Here is a 9,590-nt window from a genome sequence, read left to right on the forward strand (position 1 = left end):
TGACTACTTTAGGTTTCATTTAAATTTGTAATGTATCTTTAAATCTGTTGAAATTTATGCATTAACTTGTCAGGTGCAATGACACTTTAATGACACTTTAATTCTGCATTCTTTTAGTTCAGTGCCTGAAAAGAAGATATTTTTCTTTGAAAGGTAAAAAGGAAAGAAAGTCTAGTGCCACATTAGTTTTTAATCCTAAAGCCATGGAGCTCATCTGAGAAACTGATATGAACTAATTAAGGTAGAAGCTGGTCCTGCTCCCATATCTTGGAGAAAAAAATTGTTGTATTTATTTCTTGTGTATCTAATTTCTAAGTACTGTACACAAGTTAAAAATGGTAAATCACTGCACTAGCTGAAGTAAACCTGAGTGCCACAGAAACATTTTTTACTGAAAGCAACAGGACTTTTAGATACTCCTAAAGGTGTAGATGCCACCTCATATTCTGTAGACTTCTCAGAGAAGAGTAGGACAGCAAATTGAGACATTTTCAAGATGTTGATTGTCCCTTTGTCTTGTGCTTTACAGCCTGTGTCCCATTTCCAAAAGAGTTTTCATTCAAAATCAAGGTACCACTTACATTGGCATCTTATCTGACCCTTCCTTCTTCAGGTAGAAATAGAATACAGATAAAATGCCAGTTTGTGTCTATGTGTTCCACACTTCTCATATTTGCACTTACACACCAGAAATATTAAGATTACCTATTGGAATATTTGTTACAATGAAGTTGGAGAAAAAGTTTATTTATTCTCTCACAAAACGGTGCAGAAAAGACTGACATGCTCCATGTTTTAGAGAATATGAATGTTCAGAGCCAGAACACTGTTACAGGATGTATACAACACATTAACTGTTTAATTACTGAAGTTGTAAGACATTGAAAGGAAAAAAAAAAGGCAGGAGAATTTGGAAGATCTAAGGAGAAAAGGTAGATCTAAGACGAGTAAGCATAGAGGGATAAAAAACAAAGCATTGTTCTTTCCATGGTATACTAAATAAGGATTCTATATTACTCTCAGAATAAGGAGGGAAGATACATTATATAGAACACTTACAGTGTTACATTAGTATGTAAAATGTCTAATAATATACTTGCTGTAAAACTCCAGAGCAGCTAAGAACCCTAATCCAGGGATGATCTTTTCATGACACTCCACTCAGAAGTTGGTCTGCAGTTTTCCCAAAGATCTGACACCTTGCTACAGAGAACAGGCAGATGCAAACAAACTGGGCAGCACAGAGTGCAGACTTACTGCCAATAAACCGTCACAGTGGTAGGAATATATTGATAGCCTGAATTCTCACCAAGTTTTGCAGATGTGACAATGCAGAAGAGTTTTAAGGACAGACCAAAGAACAGTTCTTTTGGCATATTTATGTTGCTACCCATCTCAGCGTGCAAGTGATGAGAATAAATTTAAAATCCACATATGTGCTTTCACAAAAATTAAATGAGATTAAAGTGTGTTTGAGTTCAGCAACATGGGCCAAGCAAACTCAGAAGTCAGTATCTCGTTCATGATAAAACAGAGAGGTTAAGCAAAAATCACAAAGGGTTCTGAAGAGAAAACTTTCAGCTCACAATTTCCAAAACTTGCATCTGATGCAATTTTTTTTTTAAAAAAAAAGCATTGTGGAAGAATGGAATAACCTAATTGAAGCAATGCTCAGAGAATGCACAGTTACAGCAGTGACAGAATGGTTGAGGCTCTTACTCCTACAAAGTACCTCCCTTTGCAGAATGCTAACCTGGACGGACAGACTGATCCAATTTATCAGATTTAATTTATTCCACCTCCCAAATCAAGTATTCTTTCATTCCACCCAAGGAATCCAAAACAGAGATATTTGTAATAGAGTTTGCTCTCTGATTAACTCTCATACTGAAGTGTTCTGCATGAGCAAGTAACTGAGTGAGATGAAAAGGATTCTAAAGACAAGCCCCGCCACAGTGCTGGCAGCTCAGACTCCACCTTGAACAAAGACTTCAGTTCTACCTCAAAACAGTAGAAGGAATTCAAAGAAGATCAACGCTAGGAAAGTATTTTACCTATGCTGGAATAATGTTTTGTTAACTAATGACAGTTGTAGCACTTAATAATCTCCAAACACAGGGCAAATCGAAGCAGAAATTAAAAGACATTGTCAGAATAGCAAAAAAGCTATTGCTAAAAGAAATGTCATTACTAAAAAGGAAAAGGCAAAAGTAACTTTAAGCAGTGAGCTCTACTGGAACAGGGAAAGTCTTCCCAAGGAAAGCTCCATTCCCTGAAAAATTAGAAATCAGACTAAAAAGCTAATCAGCGATAATACCAAAAAACCTCCCAAACCTGTAGCCATAACATTGCAGAAATAATAAAAACATTATATGAATTGTCTGATTTTTACATATAATTTACATGAAAGCTTTACTGAGATATGTGGGCTGCTGTACACATCACACAAAGTACAGGTGTAAGAAACAAAAGTACACTTGTGTCCTTAACTACAGATGAAAATATTTTTCTATCCCATTTAGGCTTGCATCTTTGTACATGATTTCACCAGGCATAAATGTAGGTGGCAAAGTATAGAGGAAATGATACTGATTTGAAAAAAAAAAAGTAGGTGGGCTGTCATCATAATGCACCTGTCCACCCCATCTCCTACTGCCACATAAACAACATTTAAAAGAGAAGAAAATACTATTTTCAGGTTATTTTGACTACTCCTGTGAAACTGTTGGACAGGATATTTGGAGCAGAAAGGAACATCTAATTGTTTAACTTCAACTTTCAACACTCATTCCTTTGATCACAGTCATCTTAAAAGTTTCCCGTGAAAAACATGCTACAGACATTTTGATTTACATGTTTTACTCCTACTTTTTTACACAAAGTAACTCTTTTCTGACTATACGCCAACTTCTGAAAGGGAAGTAACAAATGGGAACAAAAAGCTTAAATCAAGCAGTTCTCCTAATGCACACTAAATTAAGACTAGCATTTGATCTGTTTGTTTCAAAATTCATCAGGGGCTGTCAGAATTAGCCATCTTTCTGTCAAATAGTGTTACCCTACCCCAGCTCATGAAAGGATCTCTGAAATACGATTTCCATTTGACCCACATATCAGTTGCTCTTTTATGTTCTCACCTCCTATACACACACTGTTCTGCTGCATGAACCAGGCATCCCTACATGGCTGTTATATGAGAATCCTCCCACTAATGACCAGCCTAACACAGCACCAACAGTTATTGAGAAACTGTACAATAAAAACAATGTTATTTATGCATCCCTTCCTTAGGTGAGAAACTTAAAGGGTTACTTAATTTATCATTTTAATCTCCTTTCTCCCAAGTGATTTTTATATTCCTTCACATCCTACTTTCTTCACAAGCCTCCTAGCAACATCTCCCAGGCAAAGGCTTTCTGGAGCAAATTCTCAAGTGGAGCAATGACATCCCTACGTCAGCTGAGGATCCTTTTATTACATACACAGCACTGATCAAATGCGTTGCTGCCCTGTCTGCAGAATCACCCTCTGCTCAGAAAAGCTCCAACTCTTCCTCCAAAATAAACAGCCATGCCAAAAGATCCTTACATCAAAATAATTATATTCATCAGTAAAGTGCGAAAATTTCAGCATTAACAGAGAGCCACCAGCTGCAGATGCAGGAATTATAAAATGCACAGTCACCATATTTAGAGGTCTTAATAAATATCGCTCCTCTCTGCTGCCATCTACAGACAGACTTCAACGTTTTTGAGAAATCCACTTTTCCATTCCAGATACATATTTAACAACAGCCTCTCAACATGCCCTACAAAACAGTTCACCCCAAACATGTTTTATATCAATAGCATTACCTCAACATATTAGAAGCTTCAGGAAAAGCTGAGCCTAAGTGATGGGTCCCTGAATGGTACTTTGATGGTGTTCACATTGCACGCTGATCTTGAGCAAAATCCTCAGCTGGGAATTAGTGGCTCATGGTCCCTGTCCAATGCATGGGAGGAGTTGAGTCACACATAGTGGTCCCTCAGGAGCCATATGAGCTGCCAAAAGTGAAAAGGAGATTCTAAATCTCTAGGGTAGACAGCTTAAACACCTTTGCTTGAGCCCCCAGAACATCTGATGCTTAATGGTTGTAGCTTACTACTTGTTGCCTACTTCAGACAGAAGACCTCGCAGTTCCACAGCTGTATGTTCTAACGAGAAGGCTACAAAATTGGTTTCCCTCTCTGCAGAAGAAATTCAGTACCAAAAAGGGCACAATTTTAAAAGCCCCACACCTCAGATGCACAGTGGACATAGTGTAATGCAGTGTGATTGCCGATCTGTCTATCTGTATTAAATGACTGCAAGCCATATGGCTACAAACACGAAACACGGTGCTTGCTTAGGGCCTGAACCGAACACAGAATGGCTTGGTTTGGAAGGGACGCAAACATGGTCTCGTTCCAATCCCCTGCCATGGGCAGGGACACCTCCCACTGAACGAGGTTGTTCAAAGCCCCATCCAGCCTGTCCTCGAGCACTTCCAGCGTGGGGCATCCACAGCTTCTCTGGGCAACCTGTGCCAGGACCCCGTCCCTCACCTCAGCCAAGTTTTCTTCTTAGCATTTAATCTAAATTTACTATGTTCCAGCTTCTAGCCATTGCCTCTTGCGCATCATTTGATATGCAATAAACTAACCACGTGGGACAATAACCCTTAGCCTGAAGGTCAGAAGGCTCCTGTGGCGCAGCTCCCCGGGGAGGTGCGAGCCTGCACACGCCGCACCCCGGAGTTAATGCCCCTCAGCGTCCTGCTGTGAAACGCCGCACTGCCAGCGCCATCCAAGCACCAGATGGAGGTGGAGCTCATTCACACAGCCCTGCCGAGGGGCTCCGGGGGCCAGCCCAGGTCCCCCCTCACCTGCACGGGCGTGTCCCGGCCCCGCAGGCTGGGCAGCCCCGCGCGGCTCCCTCATGAGGCGCCGCGGGCTGGGCAGGGCGGGCCCGGCCCCCGGGAGGGGATGCAGCGGGCCGGGACTGTAACAAAGCATCGCCAGCCCGTCCAGGGAGGGGATTATCCCACCCTATGCTGGTGTGGCCTCACTTTAACTCCTGTGTCCAGGGCTGGGCGCCACAATATAAAAAAAAGGCATTAAGCTTTCAGAGAGCATCCAAAGGTGCTCTCTGACCGCGAGGCACGGTGAGCAGCCTTGAGGGGAAGCCGCATGAGGAGTGGCTGAGGTCACTTGGTCTGTCCTGCCTAGAGGAGCTCAGGGGAGACCCCATTGCTGTTAAAACTTCCTCGTGAGGGGAAGAGGAGGGGCAGGCACTGAACTCTGCTCTGCAGCGACCAGTGAATGGCCTGGAGCTGTGTCAGAGGCTGGATTTTAGAAAAAGGTTCTTCACCCAGAGGGTGGCTGGGCACTGGAACATGTTCCCCAGGGAAGTGGTCCCAGCACCAAGCCTGACAGAGCTCAAGAACTCTCTGTTCTGGGCCCAGGGTGTGGTTCTTGGGGTGTCCTGTGCAGGGACAGGACTAAGAGTTGGACTCAGTGATGCCTGTGGGTCCCCTCCAGCCGAGGACAGGCCGTGGTTATGTGTGTGGGAAGCCAGCAGCAGCAGCAGCGCTCTGCAGTGGCCACCATGGGCTGTGCGTAGCTGCTGCAGGTCCCTCAGGAGCACACACAGAGTAGGTCAGTCTTTCCTCCTTTTCAGCTTCAATCATTTCAGAGAGCCACAGCTGGAAGGGACTTCCGGAGATCATCTAGTCCAATCCCCCCCTCCACCCCTTCCCCAGCCAAGGGAGGGGCACCCAGAGCGAGTTACACAAGATTTCCACTCAGAGATCCCACAAACACCTGCTACCCACCCAGCCATTAGCCCTGTCCAGGCCAGGGTAGCAGGCGTGGGACAAAATGCACGGTGAAAGAACTGGGAAACACTGGTGAACCACACATATCAGTTACAGAGTGTTGCTCTGGCTACAGACGGAAAAGGAACTGAATCCAAAGAATGGAGGTAGTAAAAAAGGGGGTTTATCACTTCCCTCTTCATTTGCACTTAGCACTTCATTCCTGTTTTTAATTTGTTCCCATTCCATTATTTCTCGCTAGTCTCAGTCACCTAGATCAGGATACTTGACTGGTTCCAGAAAAGTTGAATAAAAGTTTAGTAATACTGTGCTACCAACGTTTTTACCATTTATTTTTTACTGTGCTGGATGGGATAACCACTTTCATACACTGGAGATCCTAAGAAACACTTAGCTGCTGATAAGGTCCTAAAATCACACTGCTAAAACAAAGTAGTTGAAACATCTTTTGAATCTGTGTCATTTGATAATCAAAGTTTCATTTCTGCAGTAGTTAGTCTGTAACAGATTGATATCTTTTTTTCTGCTTGACACAGAACTCTTTTGTCATTTTCTGTAAGATAAAGAATATGAATCAATGGAGCATTCAGAACATTAAAAAAGTCAGACTTTTTTGGTATTCTTTACTGTCTAAGTTATTTTAGTTCTGTCCATGCCTTTTTATTCTTCTACTTTTTTTTTTTTTCTTCTTCTCTGTTCCCTGTTGTCAAAGGTTTCTTTCATCTCTCCATTTCTGTTGGCTGTGCTTCTAGGACAGTGGCCTTCTTGTGGCCATCCAGACAATTGTACCAATTTGAGTAGCTGTTCCTAAAAATAAGCTGGTCCTGGAGGAATTTATGCCATTTAGACATTTTGATTTCTAAAATCTGTTTTAGCGTTTCATCTAGTTGAAAACTGATACCTGAAGCAATTTATATACCAAGAACTATTTGTTGTTGTTGCTTTTTGCTTTGTTTTCCTACAAGGTGGTGACTTCTGCTCCTTTCCCTGCACCTTGCCCAGCAGCAGGTGCAAGTGATGCTGGCAGAGCTGTCTGTCAGCAGGAACAAACTGACCTGTGACAAAGTACAGGTACCTCCCAGCATCCTATTTTGTACCTCAAAGGGGAAACTTGGCTTTTATTAATCTAAGATAGGTTGTTTCACCTGAGCTCTTTGGTACATCATCTGGAGGGAAGTGCTTATTTCTTTTCTCCATTTATTTGTGTAGTGACAAACACACAGTAAGAGAGTTCTGTGTCAATCATCTTCAGTTCTGCTCATACTGCCTTTGGGAGTCAAGGTGCATCTCTAGGATTTGGGATCATTAGTTTGCTTGATGTGTGAAAATAGCAGACTGGCTAAGAGCCACCAGGGGGCATTAAAACAAAATAGATGGGTAAAAATGGGTTGAAAGGGTGGAAACATATGAAACTTTATTTAAAATTACTAATTAATAAGGAGGGAGGCACACTGTGGTGGTAATGAAAAACAAGCAGGAAGTAAAGCTTTACTTCACAGTGACCTGTGTCATAGAATTTGGGACAGTGGTGGAAAGATGTCCACCTTTCTTCAAACAGCACAGAATATGTAGTGATTATAAGAGAGCAAGAAAGCTGCATTTATGCAACGGTCCTGATGGTAGTGACACTAGGATGTGACCAAGACATTGTACTTACATTAAAACTAAATGAATTGTTATCTTGGAATTATTTCTATGGAAGGATAAATTAGAAGTGATTCCTGCTTCTTCTGCTGTGAAACTCAGAGAGAAGAAAAGAGTTGCTCTGGATAGAGACATTGTCACTTCCCTTCTGTGTTCCATTTCAAATAATGCTGTTTTGTTTCTGCACTAAAAGCAAGCTGAGCTATTTTGTCACAACTCTTTTCATTTAGACTGAAGTGCAAAAGCTGGATAACAAGATATTAATTAAGCATATGTACCAAGAAACCCTTTCAATCTCAGCTATAATCCTCGGGTGAAAAGTGAGGTGCACATGTGGCCTTTTCAACTAAGTGAAACTAAGTGGCATTTATCATATTTTAAAAGAAAAAAAGTTCTCACTTTTGCTATAAATCACTTCAGTTTAGTGGGGTTTGAGAAAGACTTTTTGCCCCCCACAGTCTATTGTTTTTACCAGGCTCAAAATATATCTCTTATCCAACCAAACAGAAGTGTTGTGGCCAAGTAAATTGCGCCCCCCCCCGCACTGCTGTTATGTCACTGTATGTGACATCATGCAAAACTACCCACCACACCCCTGCCCCCAGAATCGTTTGTCCTTGCATCACCTTGTCCTTGCACTGTTGTATCACAATATGCAAATTATTGTAGCTTGCATGAATTACTGTAGTAGTTTGGTGTGAAAATCTAAGGGATTAGATATTATAAAGCATGAACCAGTATAAAGTAAAATTTAAAAAAAAAAAAACAAAACCCCACATAATAAAGGTGCCCCAGCCTCAGGTCTTACATGCTGCTTTATCAGTCCAAGTATTGTTCTATGATTAGAAAGAGATCCCAATAACAAGAGTATTTCTATAGCACTTGTCAGGTAAAGTTAGTCTGCCCTCATTTTCTCAGGAGTTTGTAGCACTCAGCATCTGTCTTCCTCCTTTCCTCTGCCTCTGTATTTTATGCTGTGTTGGAGACCCATGTTGATTTCACCACCCCTCTAAGAGAGGGGCAACTCTTTTTCACCAGCATAGCAAGAGAGTAGCAAGAGAGCCCCTGTGTCCAGGGGAAAGATGTGAAGAGAGTGCTGTTCCTGCCCCTCATACGCGGAACACAGCACAAAATCACTGTTCTCTCTGCAGTCTAATTACACCACCTTGCCTAGATGACAACTGGCCTAGAAGTAGGAGCTCACCAGTGGTTCACATCTAAGTTTGACAGCCTGCAGCTACAAGTTCTGAAAAACCTCGAGCCAAGAAGAGAGCAGCTCCAAAAAGGAGGCAAAAAAAAGCAAGTACATTCATTTCAAAGAGAGAAGCAAAGAAAAATTACCTGAGTGGTATTTTGCAGCCTTTTAAGAGTCAGGATTTCAATTTTCTATGCATTCTTTTTTAGTTCCTTACACTCGGTGTAGAGAGCAGACCTCCTCTCCAGGTTTAGTTTGTTTCCTCCCCTTTTGCCAAAACACATACTGAAGCAGCAAAGAATATTACAGGTACAGAAGAGCTTCAAGGGACTCTTCTGTACTTAGAAAAGCTGATTTGTACACACTTCATGCCTGGTTGATGTTCACTAAGCAAACGCTGGTCCGAAAGCTAAGAGCTAACCTATTTTCCTCTGCATTCAGCTCCATGGCAGTGGTTTATCTTCCCTTGTCCATGCCCTCTACACACACCCTTCCAAAAGCCGTGCTTACCTTCTTTGGGTAGGTTCCTCAGGCTTCTCCATAATTAGTTCTTGTACAGCCATGTAATTAACTTTTTAGAGATGTCAGTATTGAACTGCTAAAGCTTCATCTCTTCTACAGTAATGACAAAGATTTCCCGAAGAGTCATCAGCTTCATAAAGCAACACATCTTTTCTCAGGAGGAAAAGCCAGGAGCGCCCCCTCCATCCCTCCCTGGACACACAGGGCAAAGAGCAGGCCTCCAGCTCACCCCTAAAGAGGCCCACGTGAGCTGTGGAGGAAATGAGCTCATCTGACTGGTGATTCCCAGCCCTGGGAGAGCATCAACTGCTGCCAGGAGACTCCCTGCTAGCACCCAGCTGTGCAAGAATCTGGCACTTTACTAGATCTGAC

Source organism: Chamaea fasciata, unplaced genomic scaffold (genome assembly GCF_029207755.1).
Source record: "Chamaea fasciata isolate MVZ Bird 193981 ecotype frontalis unplaced genomic scaffold, bChaFas1.0.hap1 SCAF_8, whole genome shotgun sequence".
NCBI lineage: Eukaryota > Metazoa > Chordata > Aves > Passeriformes > Sylviidae > Chamaea > Chamaea fasciata.